Source organism: Sminthopsis crassicaudata, chromosome 4 (assembly GCF_048593235.1).
Source record: "Sminthopsis crassicaudata isolate SCR6 chromosome 4, ASM4859323v1, whole genome shotgun sequence".
Lineage (NCBI taxonomy): Eukaryota > Metazoa > Chordata > Mammalia > Dasyuromorphia > Dasyuridae > Sminthopsis > Sminthopsis crassicaudata.
In genome coordinates, this window is record NC_133620.1 from 342,382,559 (window position 1) to 342,403,610 (window position 21,052).

A 21,052-nucleotide genomic window follows, 5' to 3' on the forward strand; every position below is an offset into this window, starting at 1 on the left:
ATGAACACAAGCTCAATGTTAGTCAATAGTGTGCTCTGGCGGTTCAAAAAACTAATGCTGTCTTGAGATATATTAAAAAGGACATTTTGTGGATCAGTCATTTTTCAGTCATATCTGACTTTTCCCGATCCCATTTGAGGTTTTCTTGACAGAAATATTTGAGTGATTTGTCATTTCCTTCTCCAGTTCATTTTTACAGATGAGGAAACTGAGGCAAACAGGGTTTTGCCCAGGGTGACATAGCAAGTAAGTATCTGAGGCAAGATTTGAATTCAGGAAGATGAGCCTTCCTGACTCCAGAACATGTGCTCTATCCATTATGCCACCTAATTACCCCTAAAAGGAACATACCTTTTAGAGATAAAGAGATAATAGTCCTGTTGTACTCCATCTTAGATAGACAGCATAATACTATGAGCATATAAAAAAATGCAACTACGGCAATGAAGGGCTGTGAATCCATTGAATTTTTTGATAAGTTTAATGAATTACCTTTACCTCATTAGATAAGAAAAAAAGAGGGAAAAGAGGTTTCTGGGAAGATGGTGAGTAGATTGGTAAATTTCAAGCTCTCCAGATTTCCCCCACAAATAGAACAAATTTGTGCCTTAGGATGAATTTAGACTAGTGAAAAATCAAGACTATTTGGGGCAGAACAGGGGTCCTCCAGGTACAATGCAAGAAGATCTGAAGAAAGTCCCTAAGTCTGAGATTAACCTGCATGAAGTGCAAATACCTCCAGGCTAGATCCAAAAACACCAAGTGGGGAGCCCTGGGGAAAACTGGTTGTGGCTGAACCCTCAGCAGGAACCACAGAAACTTTCACCTCCCAGACTATTTGTGGAGTTGGGATCTGAGTCTGAGAAGACTGAATGAACTTCAACTAATTGGGAATGCCAGACTGAGTTCTGCTGTAGAGACCCAGCCCAGGCTCAGAAGGACCCAGGAGTGCAGAGGCAGTGGGGCAGGGACACTTCTGACTACAGGCACTTGCTGGAAGGTAAAGCTCTTGATTTAAGGTTCCTGGTCAGAGGGGAGAGCTGAAGTGAAGCTAGAGGCACTATCTCCCCACCCCATGATTAGAGGTGCTTATATTAATACCTCTTATTTTTAAAAGAAAAATTGAGGGGCAACTATATGGTGCCCTGAAGTCAGGAGGATTTGAATTCAAATCTGGCCTCAGACACTTAACACTTCCTAGCTGTGTGACCCTGGGCAAGTCACTTAACCCCAAAATGCCTCAGGAAAAAAAAATGAACCAGCAAAGAATAAAGAATCCCACCATATCCCAACTTACTATGGGAACAAAGAAGACTGGGGTTCCTCTTCAGAGGAGAAACCTGAAATAAAAAAAGCTTCTATCTCAAAGAGTAATGTGAAACGGCTCCCTGCCCAGAGATAATTTATAGAATAACTCAAAAAAAGAATTGAAAAATCTAATGAGAAACATTAAGGAAAAACTAAAAAAAATAAAATAAAATAAAATAAAAACGATCCAAGAAAAACAGTAAGATTATGGTGGGGGAAAGGTTAACCAACTAGAAAAGGAGATATAGAGTCTCAAAGATGAAAAAAACTTTTTGAAAATTAGAATTGGGCAAGGGGAAGCCAGTGAAGCTATGAGAGAAGAAATAACAAAACAGATTATAAAGATTGAAAAAATATAACAGAATGTGAAACATCTTATAAGAAAAATGACAGATCTGGAGAACAGGTCAAGAAGAGAAAATATAAGAATAATTGGACTTTCTGAAAGTTGTGACTAGAAAAAGAACTTTAACAAAATAGTGCAAGAAATAATCTAAGAAAATTGTCCTGGAGTGATAGAACATGAAGGGAAAGTAGAAATAGGAAAAAAAAATCTACCAATCCCCACCTCAATGAGATACTTTGAAGAAAACACATAGGAATATTATTGCCAAATTTCAAAACCCCCAGATCAAAGAGAAAATTTTGCAAAAAACAAGAAAAAAAATTCAAATATGTTGGAACTATAATTAGAATTAAACAGGATTTATCAATAGCCACATAAAAGAACACAGGTCCTGAAATCATAACCAACCATCTACCAACAATCAAAAGAACTAGGCCTGTGGCTAAAACTATTATATACAGCAAAATTATCTATAATAGTTAATGAGAAAAAATGGACATTCAATGAACTTGCAAATTTTCAGGACTTTCTATCAACCAAACCTGAACTTAATAGGAAATTTAATATATAAGAGCTAATATCAAAGATCAATTTCAAGGAACTCAACATGGACAAATTGTTTATTTTAATATGGGAAATATATTTAACATTGATATCAACAATGGAGTAGCTCAAAAGAAAGATTGGAGTAACCTTAGTGAAAAAATAATTCTTTGAAAATGTTCATTTGTTTTCAATTTTGCCAGACTCTTTGTGATTTGTCATGTCTTTTTCCAGCTCATTTTACAAATGAGGAAACTGAGGCAAACAGGATGAAGTGACTTGCCCAGAGTCATACAGCTGTGAAGCACCTGAGATCAGTCTTAAATTTAGGTTTTTTTTTACTCTGCCAGGTGCACAAATCACTGGCCACCTAGCTGCCCTCTTTAGAATTGATCAGATAAAATCCAATGATTCCATGAGACATTAAAAAAATGACAACCCAATGACCTAAAAGAAAAAGAATAGAAGCAGCTAGGGGGTGCAGTGGATAGAGCACCAGCCCTGAAATCAGGAGGATCTGAGTTCAAATCTGGCCTCAGGCACTTAATACTTGTTACCTGTGTGAGCTAAGGCAGCCCCAATTGCCTCAGGGAAAAAAAGAAGAAAATATGAAATTTCTCTCAGTAAAAACATCTACATGACAGTCTAATAGAAACTACAACGAGGAAATTATCTGCTTTGGCCTATGAATTATATTTTTATTAAAGCTGACTAAGATTGCAAGCTACATGGAACAAATTTCCGAATAGACAATAAAATGTTTTGTAAAGTATAATGAGGAGTTGATCCAATCCCCATATGGAAGAAGTTGAAGAGTCTACTCCTAGAAAAATTCTACAACATGGAATTGAAACAATTTCTAGTGGTAGCTAGACACAATGGATAGAGGGTTGGGGCTAGAGTCAGGAAGAGTTAAATTCCAATGCAACCTCAGACATTTACTAGCTGTGTGGTTCTGAGCAAGTCATTTTACCTGCTTGCCTCAGTTTCTTCAAATGTAATATGATTTGAAGAAGGAAATTAAGAAACAAAGCACACTCTAGCCAGAAGGCGGAAAATTAGGGGGAATTGACATCATGGTCCTAAACTTCTCAGGGTAGACAACAGATTCAGAGCCAGAAGAGATCTTAGTGATCATGTAGTCTAATGCATTTATTTTATAAATGATATTGAGATTCCATAGAAATACTTGTTCAAGGTCAAACAGGCAATATTTGGTGGTCAGAAAGTTAAATCTAGATCTCCTGATTCCAAGTCTTTCCATTGTATCTCTATATTAATTTGAATAAAATAATTTCCGAATGAAGAAGGAAATGGAAAACCACTCTAGTATCTTTGTCCAGAAAATACCAAATGAGGCCATAAAGATGACTAAAACAATGACTTAATAAATTTCTGGTGGCTTGTAATTCTAACATTTCAAAGGTTCCAGCTGTTTCCAATACTCCTTCATTCAAAAATAGCACAGAACAAATGCAAAGAGGCAAAGATCAAGTGGAATAGGTTAGGTTCAAAGGACAAACTAGTCAATAACCTTAATAATCTAGTGTTTGACAAACCCAAGGACCCCAGCTTTTGGGATAAGAACTCACTATTTGACAAAAATTGCTGGGAAAATTGGAAATTAATATGGCAGAAACTAGGCATTGACCCACACTTAACACCGTACACCAAAATCAGGTCAAAATGGGTTCATGACCTAGGCATAAAGAATGAGATTATAAATAAATTAGAAGAACATAGGGTAGTTTACCTCAGATCTGTGGAAGAGGAAGGAGTTTATGACCAAAGAAGAACTAGAGATCATTATTGATCATGAAATAGAAAAATTTAACTATATCAAATTGAAAAGTTTTTGTACAAACAAAAGTAATGCAGATTAGAAGAGAAGCAATAAACTGGGAAAACATTTTTACAGTCAAAGGTTCTTATAAAGGCCTCATTTCCAAAATATATAGAGAATTGACTCTATAAGAAATCAAGCCAATCTCCACTTGATAAATGGTCAAAGGATGTGAACAGACAATTCTCAGATGAAGAAATTGAAACTATTTCTAGTCATATGAAAAGATGCTCCAAGTCACTATTAATTAGAGAAATGCAAATTAAAACAACTCTGAGATACCATTACACACCTGTTAGATTGGCTAGAATGGCAGGGAAAGATAATGCGGAATATTGGAGGGGATGTGAGAAAACTGGGACACTGATACATTGTTGGTGGAATTGTGAATACATCCAGCCATTCTGGAGAGCAACTTGGTACTATGCTCAAAAAGTTGTCAAACTGGGCATACCTTTTGACCCAGCAGTGTTACTACTGGGCTTATATCCCAAAGAGGTCTTTAAAAAGGGAAAGGGACCTGTATGTGCAAGAATGTTTGTGGCAGCCCTCTTTGTGGTGGCTAGAAACTGGAAAATGAATAGATGCCCATCAATTGGAGATTGGCTGAATAAATTGTGGTATATGAATGTTATGGAATATTATTGTTCTGTAAGAAATGACCAAGAGGAGATTTCATAAAGGCCTGGAGAGACTTACAGGAACTGATGCTGAGTGAAATGAACAGGACCAGGAAATCATTGTATATTTCAACAACAATACTGTATGATGATCAATTCTGATGCACATGGCCCTCTTCATTAATGAGATGAACCAAATCAGCTCCAATAGAGCAGTAATGAACTGAACCAGCTACGCCCAGGGAAAGAACTCTGGGAGATGACTATGAACCACTACATAGAATCCCTCTATTTTTGTCCGCCTGCATTTTTTATTTCCTTCACAGCCTAATTGTAAATGATTTCAAAATCCGATTCTTTTTGTACAGCAAAATAATTGTATGGACATGTATACATATATTGTATTTAACTTATACTTTAACATATTTAACATGTATTAGTCAACCTGCCAATCGGGGGAGGGGGTGAGGGGAAGGAGGGGAAAAGTTGGAACAAAAGGTTTTGCAAATGTCAATGCTGAAAAATTGTCCATGCACATATATTGTAAATAATAAGCTATTTTTAAAAAGGAGGCAAAGATCAGGGGTCCACATTCATGGACCACATGCCAATCTCACTGGGAAGGGCCAGAGGGCCCCTCTCATCTCTTAACCAAATATCAGAAGGAAAAGAGACAAGTGCAAGGTCTTGACTGTCTAGTGCTGTTTTGAATGTACCCCAGTCTTGTTTTTGCAGCCAACCCAGACTGAAATCAGTTCTGGACTGTCTGTGCATGCTCCAAGTTGGGAAGAAGATCAATTCCTTTGCTGGCAAATCTTCTTCCATAAGCAGGCTCCCCAGCTTCTTACACATGAGGGACTGAGTCAGCTTTCCCTCTTCCCCTTAAATAAATAAAATCCCCTGTTTGTTATTGTAGTGAAATTAATAGGAAAGGGAAGGGAAAGTCTTTTCTCTCTTTAACTGAAATTGAGTCTGGTCCCCAAATCACCCATTTGGCATTTTGACCAGAAGGTGAGGACTTGACATTTATACATATTCAATTTTATCTTGTTAGTGGAAGCCCCTTGTGCTAGCTTGTTACTACTTTTTGAACCTTGAATTTAATGCATTGGTTCTTCCCTTCAAGCTCTGTGTTACCGACAAACTTGATTAGGAAGTCTTTGTCTTCATCCAATGTGGATAAAAATATTGAACAGGGTAAAACCACCTATAGAACCCAGAAGCATAGCACTAGAGGCCTGTCTCTAGCATGACTCCAGTCCATTAATCAACAACATTCTTTGGGTGAGATATTTTAACCAGCTGTAAATCTACCCCACAGTACTCTCATTCAATCTACATCTTGTTTTCAAGGATCATAGATAAAGAGGTGGAAGGGACCTTAAGTATTATTTGGTCTGCTTCTTTTATTTAAAAAAATTTTGTTGGTATATTTTATTTTTATATCACCTTTGTTTACAAAAATATTCCTCTCCTACCTAGGAAGCCATCCATTAAAACAAAGAATAAAAAGGAAAAGAAACAATTGAACAATATCAGCTCTCTCCTTTAATTATTTTTATCTTTTCATTCTCAACTTAGCAAAACACCAAATAAAATTAGTATTTGCATATGCAAAGTAAAACAAAAAAGCATTGTACATGAAACTGAAAATTGCTTTTCCTTTTAAGTATACAACAATGTATATCTTTTAAAATTGTCCTGCTTGTCTATGTTTCCATCTAGTCTTCCTCCTGTTCTTTCCTTCCATTCTTTAATATATGTGGAAATATACATGTTTATATGTGCATATTAATATACATATATGTGTGCATGCATATGTGCATGCGTGTCTAATGACCCTCCTGTCTTTTCTTTTCTTTTTTTTTTTTTTTTTAGAGGGAAAGGGCCAACTCATTGTAACTTTCCATTTCCTCTGTTACCGCCCTCCACCAACTGAAAAAAAGGAAAAAATCCTATTAACAAATATGCCCAAAGAAAGCAACTTTCCTCATTACCCTTATCCAAAAATGTCTTTTTTTTCCCTCAAAAATAACATTCCTCTATCTTGCCCAGCAAGAAGTACAGTGGCTACTCATAGAACTAGGTCCACTGTGATTAGCTCAGGAACTTTGACCTGTTCTATTTTTTTATCTGTATTTGTTTGTGTTTCTTTAGACAACCTGGTAGTACTTTAGCCAAACTTAGTATAGCTACCAGATTGGCTTAGACCACTGTAGTTCAAAACTCTCTCAACTAAAGGAATCTACCAGTTCCAGCCTCTCCAGTTGCAGGTATTACAGGAGTGTGTCACTAGAGATAGATATATAGATGTATATAACTAGATATAGATGTTTAGATATCTTTTTCCTCACTTCAAGTCTACCTCTCTGTTAGAAGATGAGCAAAAAATTTCAGTTATCAATCCTTTGGAATCATCAATTCCCTCACTAGCTGAGAAAACTGAAAGAGAATGAATAAAATTAATTTACCCAAGAATTTTTAAAGTTTTTATTTTATTTTCCCTCCAATTACATATAAAAACTTTGTTTGGTTATACATGTACATTCACTTTTTTTACATATTTCCTTATGAATTATGTTGGGAGAGAAAAATCAGAACAAAAGGGAAAACCACAAGAAAAAAAAAACAGAAAAAAAAAGCAAAGGGAACAAAGCATGTGCTGGTTTGCACTCACTCTCCATAGTTCTCTCTATGCCTTAGATTGCTTTGGAGCACTGAACCGCTGAGAAGAATTGAGTCTGTCATTGGTGATCATGGAACAATCTTGCTATTGCTGTGTACAATGTTTTCCTGGCTCGGCTTGTTTCATTCAGCATCAGTTCATATAAATCTTTCCAGAGCTTTCTAAAGTCAGCTTCTTCATCATTTTTCATAGAGCAATAAAATTCCATTATTTTTATATATCATTACTTATTTAGCCATTCCCCAATTGATGAGCATCTATTCATTTTCCAATTCTTTGGCACCACAAAAAAGCTGCTATTTTTGCACATGTGAGTCTTTTTCCCTCCTTTATGATTTTTTTGGGATTCAGACCCAGTATTGGCACTAGTGTATCAAAGGGTATGCACAATTCTATAGTCCTTTGATCATAATTCCAAATTGCTCTCCAGAATGGTCGTATCATTTCACAATTCTATCAATAATGTACTATTGTCACAATTTTCCCACATCCCCTTCAAGATTTATCATTATCTTTTCCTGTTATCTTAGCCAATCTGAGAGATGTGAGGTGAAAACTCAGAGTTGTTTTAATTTGCATTTCTCTAATCAACAGTGATTTAGAGCATTTTTTCATATACTAGAGATGGCTTTAATTTCTTCATCTGAAAATTGGCTATTCATATCCTTTAACCATTTATCAACTGGGGAATGATTTGTATTCTTATAAATTTGATTTAGTTCTTTATATATTTTAGAAATGAGGCCTTTGTCAGAAACACTGGCTATAAAAATGGTTTGCCAGTTTTCTGTTTCCCTTCTAATCTTGGCTGCATTGGTTTTGTTTTTGCAAAACCTTTTTAATTTAATGTGATCAAATTTTCCCATTTCTCATTTCATAATGTTCTCTAATTCTTTTTTGACCATAAATTCCTTCCTTCTTCAAAGATCTGATAGGTAAACGATCCCTTGCTCTCCTTATCTGCTTTTAGTATCACCCTTTGTGCCTAAAAATCATAGGCCCATTTTGACCTTATTTTGGTATGTAACATGAGATGTAGGTCTTATAGAGTGTGCATCTAGCTTTTCCCCATTACCAAAAAAAAATCTTGCTAATGGTTTTAGATAGATGCTGCTTATCATTTTAAGAAAAACTCCATTTATTCCTTTGCTCACCAGTGTTTTTAATAGGAATAAGATCTGTATTTTGTTATGGGCCAGGACTCTGAAACAAGGTTCTTACAGGGTATTAAGTCAGTAGAATTGTTGAGACAAAGTTATCTAGTTTATCATGGTGATTAATAGTTCTCTAGTTCAGGGGCAGCTAGGGGGCGCAGTGGATAGAGCGCCAGGCCTGAATTCAGGAGGACCCACGTTCAAATCTGGTCTCAGACACTTAACACTTCCTGGCCGTGTGACCCTGGGCAAGCCCCTTAACTCCAGCCTCAGGGGGAAAAAATAGTTCTCTAGTTCAGTATGATTTGCGCTGTACTCTCTTGACTTAACTATAAAGAGAGTAATCAGAACTCCTTTTCAGTCCACTCAGCAGAATGAATTGGATGCAACCATTCTAGCTCTTAAGTATTATCCAGGAGATGTAAATATAATATCTGATTCAGTCTGTGTGTGGTACAAAGAACTGCCGCAGCCCAAATAAAATGTGTAGCCTCTACTATTTGTCAGCTCTTTAAGGAACTTCAAGAGCAAGTGAGAAAGCTTCAAGGTTCCTCCGGAATCCAGTGACACCTAGGGCCAGATAGAGGAGGAGAGAGTACAAATCTCGTTCCAGGCGGTACCCATATCCACAGCAGGTCTCCAGCTGTTCCAGCAGGTGAACAGCCTCTGGCATGTCAGAACGTGGAGAAGGGTTCCATGTGAACAGCAGTTGAACATGGGTCAGTCGGTCCTGAGAGATAAGGGAGCGCCTTTCCGAAGGGACAGACGATGGCTTCCATTGCCCTTGGCCCATCGAAAGGGAGGCAGAGCCAGATTCATTCACTTCATCTCACAACACTGTGGGGGCTGGCCTCCTGCATTTCCCCCACTGAAACCAAGGCCTGTCAGAGCAGAGGCAGACTCAGAAGGGACCCAGAGATACATTCATTCCATCTTCAGTCAGGCTCTTGGTTTCTCCTGGGGGACTGAGAGGCTCAGAGACAGAGACAGAGAAGACAAGAGGATGGAGGCAGGAGCTCAAGCTCTTGGAGGCAAGGAGAAAGATTCATTCACTCCATCTTCATCAGCCTCATGGTGGCTGGCCTCTTGCACTTCTCCACTGAAACCAAGACTCCAAAAGGCTCTCAAAAAATTAGCCCAGGCCCCAGGCAAGGAAACTAGATTGAGAAGGGGATAATAAAGGGTTTGGACTTTAACACCTGGCTTTTCTTGTGGTGATTAATCTGCTTAAACAAGGCTGCTCTAAGACCTCCAGAAAACCAAACAAGAACATTATTTTGTCAAAAGCTTTTTCTGCCTCTTGAGATTATCATATGATTTCTGTTAGTTTTGCTATTAATATAGTTAGTTATGCCACTAGTTCTCCTTATATTGAACCAGCCCTGCATTCCTGGTATAAATCCGTCTTGGCATTAGTGTATTTTCTTGCTGATAAGTTATTATAATCTCTTGTTAATATTTTATTTAAGATTTTTGCACCAAAAAAACCCCCAAAATTAAAAAAATATATTTTTGTACCAATATACATTAGGGAACTTGGTCTGTAATTTTCTTTCTCTGTTTTGGCTCTTCCTGATTTAGGTATCAACATTACATTTGTGTCATCAGTCCTTTGAAATCTCCAATCCTGTCACCAGCTGAGGAAACTGAGGAAGAACCAGTAAGAATAATTTAACTAAGGATTTTTTTAAAGTTTGTTTTTTTTTTAAGTGACAAAGACAGGATTTAAGCTCAAGTCCAAAGCTAACACTCTTTCCATTGTCACATGATTTTGTTTAATTTCTTGCTGAGGATAAGATACTCTCAATATGGCATTGCTCTGACATATTCTTTCTAATATTTTAAGGACGGGATCTTATCTGTGTGAGTACTTGCTAAGTCAAGAAGGAAATGTCAACATACAGAAAATAAAAATGAGGTTAGATTAAGCTACTCTTTCCTTGCTGAATTCAAGCTGCAGCTGCATCTTTCCCTACTTACCCAAAGGCACACTTGAGTTAGAACCTCTCTTACCATCGAGTCTAATGAATGGCAAGACAACAGCTTCCAACAATGCTTATAACCATAGACAACAGTGATCACCTTAAACAGATATACTAAGTGTCTATATCTATGTTGGAAATGCCAACATATTTACTCATGGTATAACTTTACCTGCTCCCCTCTGCTCTAGATACTCTAGAGTTTCTGTAGCCTCAGGATTGTAGAAACATCCTGGGGAAATCTCTCCTGTAGTGGCCTAATTTTTTTTTAAATAAAGCATTCCATTTAGTAAAAAATTTTGAACTGCAACTCTCAATATGTGTCTATTTTCTTTAAAATAAATTGTATACATATGTTGCTGCACTAATAATTATACACATTAGAACATATACAAAAATAGAAATTATAATAGGCTGAGACAAAGATAAAATGAGATTTTATATTAGTGTCAATATGAAGTTGCTAGATTGAAGAGACTAGGTTTGAGAGATAAGGACGTCAAGATGAAATCTGACAACTGAATGGCTAAAGAAGAAGAGAAAAAGAGAAAAGTTAAAGATGGCACCAAGATGGAGAGAACCCTGATGACTTGAAGGATGATGACTCCCTCAACAGCAAAAAGGAAATTTGGACACAGGTTAGGTTTGAGGGAAAGATAATGTAGTGATATTTGATGAAGATCACAATCCATCCATGCTTGCTTAGGCAGGTGGTACGGACCTGAACCAAGAAGCTGTTGAGCCATTGTCAGTTACGTCCAACTCTTCATGAACTTATTTGGGGTTTTCTCGGCAAAGATGCTAGAATGGTTTGACATTTTCTTCTCCAGCTCATTTTACAGATAAGGAGCCTGAGGCAAATAGGATTAAGGGACTTGCCCAGAGTTACACAGCTAGTGTCTGAGGCTGGATTTGAACTCTGACTAGGGATTTACCCACTATGCCACCTAGATGATCTGGTTTAAAATCCAGCCTCAGTGATGCTGGGCAAGTAGCTTAATCTCTGTTTACTTTCATTTCCTCAAATGTAAAATGAGTATTATAATAACAACACCATCTCATAGTTGTTTGAAGGATAAAATGAGATGTTTATGAAGCATTTTACAAAATTGTTGTTGTTATCTTGTGTGTCCCATCCAAAATTAAAGGGGTACATGTACAACCTTACTCAGAAGTCACCATCTCTGGGCATAGAGCCCACCTTCAAAGGTTGTCCCTGCTATAGTCACAAGATGATCTGAGGACATAGGGAGGGGATGCTAAGGGTGAAAGTGAAATTTTCCAAAAGGCACCTTCATCATTACTGCTCTAGAGTAAGCAGAAGTTATAACTGCCCTGAGGAGCCAGTACCAAGATCAGAAGGAGAAAGGTTGAAGAAGAGCATAGCAGAGGGAAGTGATAAGTAGGAGGCTCTAAGTGGAGATAAGGCTAGTTGTGGAATTGTTGGGAACAAGCCCCAGAATTATTTATTAAGGCAAGAGTGGGATGCAGCCCATCTTCTCATCCTCTGGTGGATCACATACTCCCTAAGACCAGGGTCCATTTTAGAGACCATCACTCTCCCAAACTATATAAAATTCTAGTAGCATCCTTTCTTGTCCTTGCAGCATCCCTCCCATTCTCCATCCTTACAAAAGAGACACTCTGATCTTGAAAGAGTTTGGGAACTAAAAGGCAAAGGCAATATGGCTAAAAATAGTGATCTGACTTGTGTCCCTGCTCATTTCAGGTGCCTATAATAAGTGTGTTCCTATTGTTCACAAGGGACACTGTGCACACTCACATGCTTCCTTGTTTAAATCATAGCATTTAGAGCTAGAAGCAATTCTATAAATCATCTAGCACAACCCCTTCATTTTACAGAGAAAGAGACAAAAATCCAGAAATAACACAGGATTAAAAACCTAAAGCAGACCTTAGAAGCCTTCTAGTCTGTCCCCCTCATTTTGTAGCTCATGGTGTGGGGGTGATTCACCAAAGGTCACAGAAGTCATAAGCATCAAAATCAAGATTTGAATCCAATTCCCCCACACCAGAGCCAGGATTCTTACAGTCTCCTAGGTTCTAACTCCTATGCTCTTTTCATTATATCATGTTGCCTTTCTTTAGCAGCCAAAGGAGCCACCATAATCTTTGTTGATAATCTTTGTTGTTGTTGTTGTTTAGTTGTTTTTCAGTCTTTAGGAACTCTTCATGGCCCCATTTAGGGATTTTTGGGCCACAGGTACTGGAGTAGTTTCCCATTTCCTTCTCTAGCTCAGGGAACTAAGGCAAACAGAGTTAAATGACTTGTGTCTGAGGTCAGATTTGAACACAGATTTTCCTGACTCCAGACCCAGCACCCCATCCAATGTACCACCTAAAAAAGGCATATTGCTGTTGAGTTGTTTTATTCACCTTCAATTCTTCATAGACCCATCTGAGGTTTTCTTGGTGAAGATACTGTAGTAGATACCATTTCCTTCTCTAGCTCATTTTACAGATGAGGAAACTGAGGCAAAGAGAATTAAGTGACTTTCCCAGGGTCACACAGCTAGTTAGTGTCTGGATTTGAACTCAAGGAGGAGTCTTACTCAATCTGAGCCCAGTGCTCTATCCATTATCTAGCTATTCAAAAGAACCCCAGATTCTGGGAATAAGAAGATTCCTCTATTATGTATTCCTTTATTCTGCTTGTTTTCATTTCTAGGCACCACAGTTTCAGAAAAGAAATTGATGGAAGCAGGATTTTCCAGTGATAATGAACACTAATTTTGAAATTAGAAGACCTGGACTCAAACTCTGACTGTCGCTTAATTATTTACATGGACTTGAATAAGTCGTCTTCTCTTTTCTAGGAATCAATTTTCCTCATAAGGACAATGAGGGAATTATACTATTTATCCTCTAAAGTTTATTTCAATTCTAAATGTATGATTCTATGAAAACCTGGAGAGTTCCAGAGGAAAGCAACAAGGATAGAAAAAGGGCCTTATGTTCATGAGGGCTGTTTAGCCTCGAGGAGAAAAGACTCAACATGATAGCTCTCTTCTGGTAGTTGAAAGGCTCTCAAGTGGATCAGGATTACACTTGTTCTCTTTGGCCCCGGAAGACAGAATTAACAATAAATGGAACTAGGAAAATGCAGGCTTGATGTTAGTAAAAACCTAACAATTAGAGCTATCTATAAATGGAATGGGTTTCTTCTGAACGTGATGACCTTCTTTGAAGGTTTTCAAACAGATGCTGTTCCTTTTTAGATATGGATTGGACTAGATGTCTCTTCCAAGTGTAAAATTGTATAACTGATTTTCCCTTCCCTACAATCAGAGCTGGATTTATATATTGGCAGAGTACAAGAATGTTTATAAAGTATAATTTGTGTGACAGTGACTTACCCAAGTGCATCCCCAAATTCTTCCTTTGTCCATCTAAAAATACATCCCTATGCACCATTTCTCTGATTTGTCCCTCTCTGTATTTGGGCTCTTCCTTCCAAAGAATTCTTGTACTTAAACAAACTGATACAAAGTCAAATGAGTAGAACAGAACATTGTATGCAATAACAGGAATATTGAATGATGGAATGTGAATGACTTTGCAATACAATGGCCCAAGACAATTCTGAGGGATTTATGAAAAATGCTATCCACCACTAGACAAAGAACCTATGGAGTCTGAATGCAGATTGAAGTATCCTCTTTCTTTATTTGTCTTGGGCTTTTTGACGGTTTTCTTTCACTGCATGACTAACATGAAAATGTTTTGGTTTTTTATGACTGCACATGTATAATCTATATCAAACAACTTGCCTTCAAAATTGGAGGAAGGATAAGAGAAAAGAAGGAGGGAAATAATCTGGAACTCAATTTAAAAAAAAACAACAAATGTTAAAAATATATGTAAATGGGAAAAATAAAATATTAAATTATTTTTAAAATTCTTGCATTTGTCTCCTTCTCTCTACTCACATGACCACCACCCTGGTTCAGAACATTATCAACCATTGCCAAGAACTTCATAATTGACTTTCTCTGATCCAAGTCTCTTTCCTTCTCTAGTACATGCTATACATCCTACAGTGATTTTCTTAAAATTCAGATCTGATCAAGTTACTTCTATGTTCAATAAACTCCTATGAATTTATTTATTTATTATTACTTTTAGGAACAAATATAAACTCCTCTGTTTGGCTTCTAAAAACTCTTCACAAATTAACCTCAACCTATTTATACATTATTACCCTTCCCTCTGTAATCTAGTTAGACTGGCCTTCTTGCTCATATGTAATATTTCCATCTTCCATCTCTCTGATTTCACACTTGATACCCATCAATCTTGGAATAAGTTCCTTCCTCACTTCCATTACTTAGAATTCCTTGCTTTCTCCAAAACTCATCTCAAATTCCACCTTTTATATGAAATTTTTCTTGATTTCTCAATCTACTAGTAAACCCTTCTCCATTCCCTTTTACATAAATGCTAATAAACAAATTGCATACTGATAATGATATTTTTGTTCAGTCATTCCAGTCATGTCCAATTCTTCATGACCCCATTTGGGGTTTTCTGATACAGATACTGGAGTGGTTGGCCATTTCCCTCTCCAACTCAATGTATAGATGAGAAAACTAAGACAAACAGGGCTAAGTAACCTATCCAGGCTCATATATATAGGTCCAGTGCCTGAGGCCATATTTGGACTCAGGAAAAGTCTTCCTGTCTCCAGGCCTGGTGATTTATCCACTGGACCTGCCCCCACTGACAATAATGATACTAATAGCTAACATTTTATTTAGCACTTACTATGTGCCAGGAACTATGCTAAATACTTACAAATATCTTCTTATTTGATCTTCACAATAACCCTGGAAAATAGATACTATTATCACCCTCATTTTTTTTTGTTTGCCCTTCATTTTTTAAGAGAACCAATGACATTGCAGGTGATGTCTTGACTTGTCCATGAACTGGATTTCAGTAAAGCAGAGCTGTGCAAAGTCATCAGCTTTATTCTTTCTTGCTGAGTCATCAAAGTCCAACAGCAGGACAACAGTCAAGAATACAGGGGACGACCTTGTCATCTTCAATGCTTGACCAAGCATTCCTCAGCACCTGCAGGAATGAAGGTCCTTGCTTACTTAAGCACTATAGTTCTGTTCCAGTAGGTTTTTTTTTTAATTTTTTGTTTTTGCTTGTTTGTAGTTTTGTTGTTGTTTGGGGGAGTGAGGCAATTGGGGTTAAATGATTTACCCAGGATCACACAGCTGGAAGTGTTAAGTGTCTGAGGCTTGATTTGGACCCCTGGAGTTCCTCCTGACTTCAGGACCAGTGCTCTATCCACTGTGCCATCTAGCTGTCCTTCCAGTTACATTCTTAGTAGGCTAAAGAGCTGCACTGCACATAGGAGCACTAATTAAAGACAATTCTCAGACTATAGTGTCTTCCAGAGGGTTTGTCCTGGGAAGGGTCCTGGGCAGCCCAGAATGATGCAGTGACTACATAGTCAAGAAAACCTAGGTTCATCCTATCTCTGATACTTGCTACTTATGCAAGTTTGGTCAAGGCCTCAGTTTCCTAATACATAAAATGAGAGGATTGAACTAGAATAGTTTACTGAAGTCCTTTTCTAGTTCTAGAGAGCTGGTTGGTGCAGTAAATAGAGTGCCCTGTCAGACACTTAGCTATGTGAGATTGGGCAAGTCACTTAATTTCTTTTTATCTCAGTTTCTTCAGCTGTATGATAGGGATATTAATCACTTTTACTTTCCAGAGTAAGGATCAAATGAAATAATATTTGTAAAATGCTTTTCACAGTGCCTGGCACATATTACTAGGGAGTTGTCTGCCCCAAGCTTATGAATATTTTCCCCAGCAGAATGGGCAAATGAAAATAATTTGATCTTTATTTTACAGAGGAGGAAACTGAGGAGGCTAACAAGGGTCTGAAGTAAGATTGAACTCAAGTCTACTTTTATTTTTTAAGTTTATTTATTTAAATAAATACAAAATAAGAAAAAAATAGAAAAAAGAAAGATAGAAAAGGAAAATTTAAAAAAAATCTTCTTAACCCCAAGTCCATTGCTTTATCCACTGTTCTATCCAGCCCTAGCACTTGTTATTTCCCTTGATAGAATATAAGTTCCCTGAAGACAGATTATTTCATTTTTGTCTTAGTAGCCTTAGCATCTAGCACAGGGCCCTGCACATAACAAGTGTTTGATAAATACTAATTGACTTAATATTGAACAGTAATTTAAAAAAAAATTAAAAATCCCAATTTCAGGCTAATGTTTGCCCTTTCAGTTTTGTTCTGCCAACTGAGTAACTATTTATTGTTTTCCTGATGCATTTATCAGTGTTTCCATGTTTTTGTCATATATATATGCATACTTTTATCTGTACCCACTCAGAGTATCCCCACTTCGTCTCTATACTCAGAACAAGAGACTTTTCTCCCAACAAAATATATGGTATAGTAGATAGAGTGTTGTACCTGAAGTCAGAAAACTCTGAGTTCAAATCCAACCTCCAATATTTACTATCTCTATGACTGTGGACAAGTCACTTAATCTCTGATTACTTCCATTTGATTATCTGTAAATTCAAAATAACAATAACACTTATCTCCCAGGGTTTTTGTGAGGCTCAAATGAGTTATTTGCAAAGTACTTTGCAAACCTTAAAGGAGTCTAAAAATGCTTCCTATTATTTTTATCATTATTATCATTATTAATGTTCCTCTCCCTTCTTAAACATTTCCAGTGACAGGTAGCTCTCTATCTTATAGGAATATCATGAAACATTATTATTTTTAGGAAGTTCTTGGTGAGGAGGGGTATCTTCCTTTCACTTCCCAAGGCCACAGAAAACTGGAGCTCTAAGAGATCTCAGAATCCATCAAAAAAGGCCAGCAGATGGAGAAACTGGGATTGAAAATGTTTATATGATTTACCCTTTTCAGGCTTTTGCTTATCTGGAGATGCACACAAAGAGAAATCTCTCTTTCACATACAAAACCAAGCCTTTCTGCTCAAAATCTTGCCTTTCAGCATCCCCTTGAGCCTTTGTGTCTCAAATCCTGCCTTTGTGACTATCTTCCAGAGACTGCCCAGCTCCTCAGAATGGGCGGGCCCATGTAGTGTGTCGATCAATTGAGATAGAGCAGCAGCGCCACTTGGTGGAAGAACATGGACTTTTTTCCAAAAAATTTCAACTTTTTGTAGAAACATTTCATTATGTAATTTATTCCGTAAAGTTATTAAATCCCTAGCTGCTTCTAGACACTGAGGTAAAAAGGATAAAAATCTGGATAAGGCATTCTTCTTTTTAATAGTATTTTATTTTTCCAAATACATGCAAAGATAGTTTTCAACATTCACCTTTGCAAAATCTTGTGTTGTCTTCCTCCCCCCCAAATAGCAAGCAATCCAATGCAGGTTAAACATGTACAATTCTTCTAAACATATTTCCATATTTATTGTACTGCACAAGAAAATCAGATCAAAAAAAGGTAAAAACACAAGAAAGAAAAACAAACAAACAAACAAACAACAGCAACAAAATTGAAAATACCATGTTTTGATCCACATGCAGTCTCCATAGTTCTCTCTCTGGATGCAATTGGAGTTTTCCATCCCAAGTCTATTGGAATTGCCTTGAATCATAACATTGTCGAAAAAAGTAAGTTCATTACAGTTGATCATCACATAAGTTTGTTGTTATTCTGTACAATGTTCTCTTAGCTCTACTCAATTCATTTAGCATCAGGTCATGTAAGTCTTTCCAGACTTTTCTATCAGCCTGCTCATTATTTCATATAGAACAATAATATTCCATTATATTCATATATCATAACTTGTTCAACCATTTCCCAAATAATGGGCATCTACATAATTTCCAGTTCCTTGTCACTACAAAATAGGTGCTACAAATATTTTTGCACATGTGGGTCCTTTCCCCTCTTTTATGATCTCTTTAGTATATGGACCTGGTAGAAACACTGCTGGATCAAAGGGTATGCACAGTTTGATAGCTTTTTGGGTATAGTTCCAAATTGCTCTTCAGAATGGTTGGATCATTTTACAACTCCACCAGCTATGCACTAGTGTGGGATATTCTTTGGACAAATAAGAGCTTACAGAGAATAATAGAAAGAGCCCTGGACTTAGCATAAGGAATTTGGGTTTGAGTATCTCAACTTTGCTTCTAATTCTATGACACTTTGCCTCATTGGACTTGAGGCATGTAAGCGACAAAATGTATACAGCATTGGAATTGTAATCAGAAAGGCCTGAGTTCAAGTGCAGCTTCAAATACATTCCAATTGTATGATAATAAGCAAGGGATATCACCTACTTCATAGATGTTATGAGGATACCTGGCACAGAGTAGATGCTATGTAAATACTTACTCCCATATCCTTTTTCAATCCTTCAGTTTACTCTTTCATAACAGGAGAATATAATGTCAAACTATAAGATTGTTGTTGTTATTTTCATCTTTTGTTCTCAAAGTGGATCAATGATAGGTGATGTCTTAGCTTGCAAGCGAATTGGATCTAATTGAGGTAGATCTGTGCAAAGTCATCAGCCTCACCTCTCTTACAGTCATCAGAGGCCAATGACGACTGGCAATGGCACTGGATGAATTTCGAGCCAAGTGATCTCCACCCAACAGGATTGTCAGGATACCTCTAGAAAAGGAGTCAGTAATCCCAAAAAAGAGGCAACAAAATCAGGTCCTGCCAGAATAACAGATTCTTTTTTTGTCAGGACTACTAAACAGGGAGATCAGAAGAATGTTTTAGATAGGATTCATCTAAATTTTTGCAAAGCATTTGATAAAAACTTACATGATATTTTTATGAAGAAGATGGAAGTGTGTAGATGGAAGTGTATATGTAACTAGGTAGAGAACAAACCAGCTGAATGGCTAGACCCAAACCTCCTAATAGTTTGATGTCACTAGTAAAGAGGTCACCAGTAAAGTCCACAATAATCTATACTTGGTCCTCTGCTGTTCACCATTTTTATCAATGTCTTGGATAAAAATGTGGATATTAAAACTTTAAAATGTGGAGATGAAGTAAAGCTGGAAGACACAGTTAACATACTAGATCAGTGTCACCAAAATCAAATAAAAAGGCAAGGGCATACTAATACACAAATCAGGATCTCTGTGGATCACATAACAATTTAGTTTTAAAATGTAATATTAACTATATTTTGTTGCATTTTCATTTATCTTGTTAAATATTTTCCAATAATATTTTAATCTGTTTTCATAGCACTCAGGAGTGTTGTGGGTCATATATTTGACACCTCCACACTAAATGATAGTCAGGATTACAAGAATTTGACAGAACATTGGACCAAATCTAATAAGATAAACTTTATCTTTATTAAATGGAATTCCTTAAGCAAAGACACTCTTTGTTGAATACATTGTAGGGTATGTCTTTCATCAAGTGTCCATGTTGTATGAAATAGACTCCAAAATTCTTTTCAGCTCTAAGACTCTGTCAAACAATCCATAAATTCTTTGAATATTCCAAAGAGTAGGAGACCCAAAGTGTCATTTATTAGCCCCATCTCTAAGCATCAGTTAATATTCACATGCTCATCCAACAGAATATGTCCCATTCTTTTGGGAATAGAAGGAAATTTGTCTTCTCTTCTAGATATGTTTCTATGAATTTCTAGACAAATATCTATGAATTATATCTTATATAGACTCCAGTCACTAATAATGTTTGTTGAATTGGCCTACATACATATGTTTAATAGTTTAGGAAGGATAGGCTATACCCATATTTGGAAAGTCTCCCAAGTATTCCCAAAATGCAGCCATAGAGGGTCATCTGAATTTAAATCACTTTCTAGAAGCAACTAAAGCTGGAACAAAGATCCAGAACACCAACCAAAGTAGTTTTTTACTGGTAAAGTGATCCATTCTTCATCTTCTTTGATTCTATCTCCAACATGCACCAAAAAGTGGCTCAAGACTGCTGATGCCCAAACCTTGCAAGTTTATCCACAGTTTTCCGATTCTCTGCTGCCCCTGTCCAGGATGCTGGGAGCTGACAGGCCAGAGAAACAAGATGATATTTAGAATCTGGGCTTCCATTCTCTAGGACAACACTCCACTCTCATTTCAAAGAGCTCTTCCTTTTATATTATTCCTTTTAAACTTAATGGCCAATGAAACTAACCATAAAAAAGGAACAGACTTTGCTAAACCTACAGTTGCACTATGTTCTCCTCTAAATCTTTCTGAACTTTTGCTACATTTGATTTTGTTTTCTCCACATAGACAGATATTGTTGATGTACATACAATTCTGATTCTGTTGATCTCATTTTATATAATTTTGTCTCAGTTTTTCTACCAGTTTCAAGAAAATACCCAGTACCTGAGGTTGAATTTATTATCAAATCTAGCTTTCCTCCTCCATCTTGAGGAATTTTAACCAATCAGATGGGCCTGAACACATTTCAGGAATGAGGAAATTAACAATCCTCGCCTGAGAAGTCTCAAAATCTCCTATGCCTTGACTAGTTCAGGGTCTGTAACCCTACTTTATATCATTC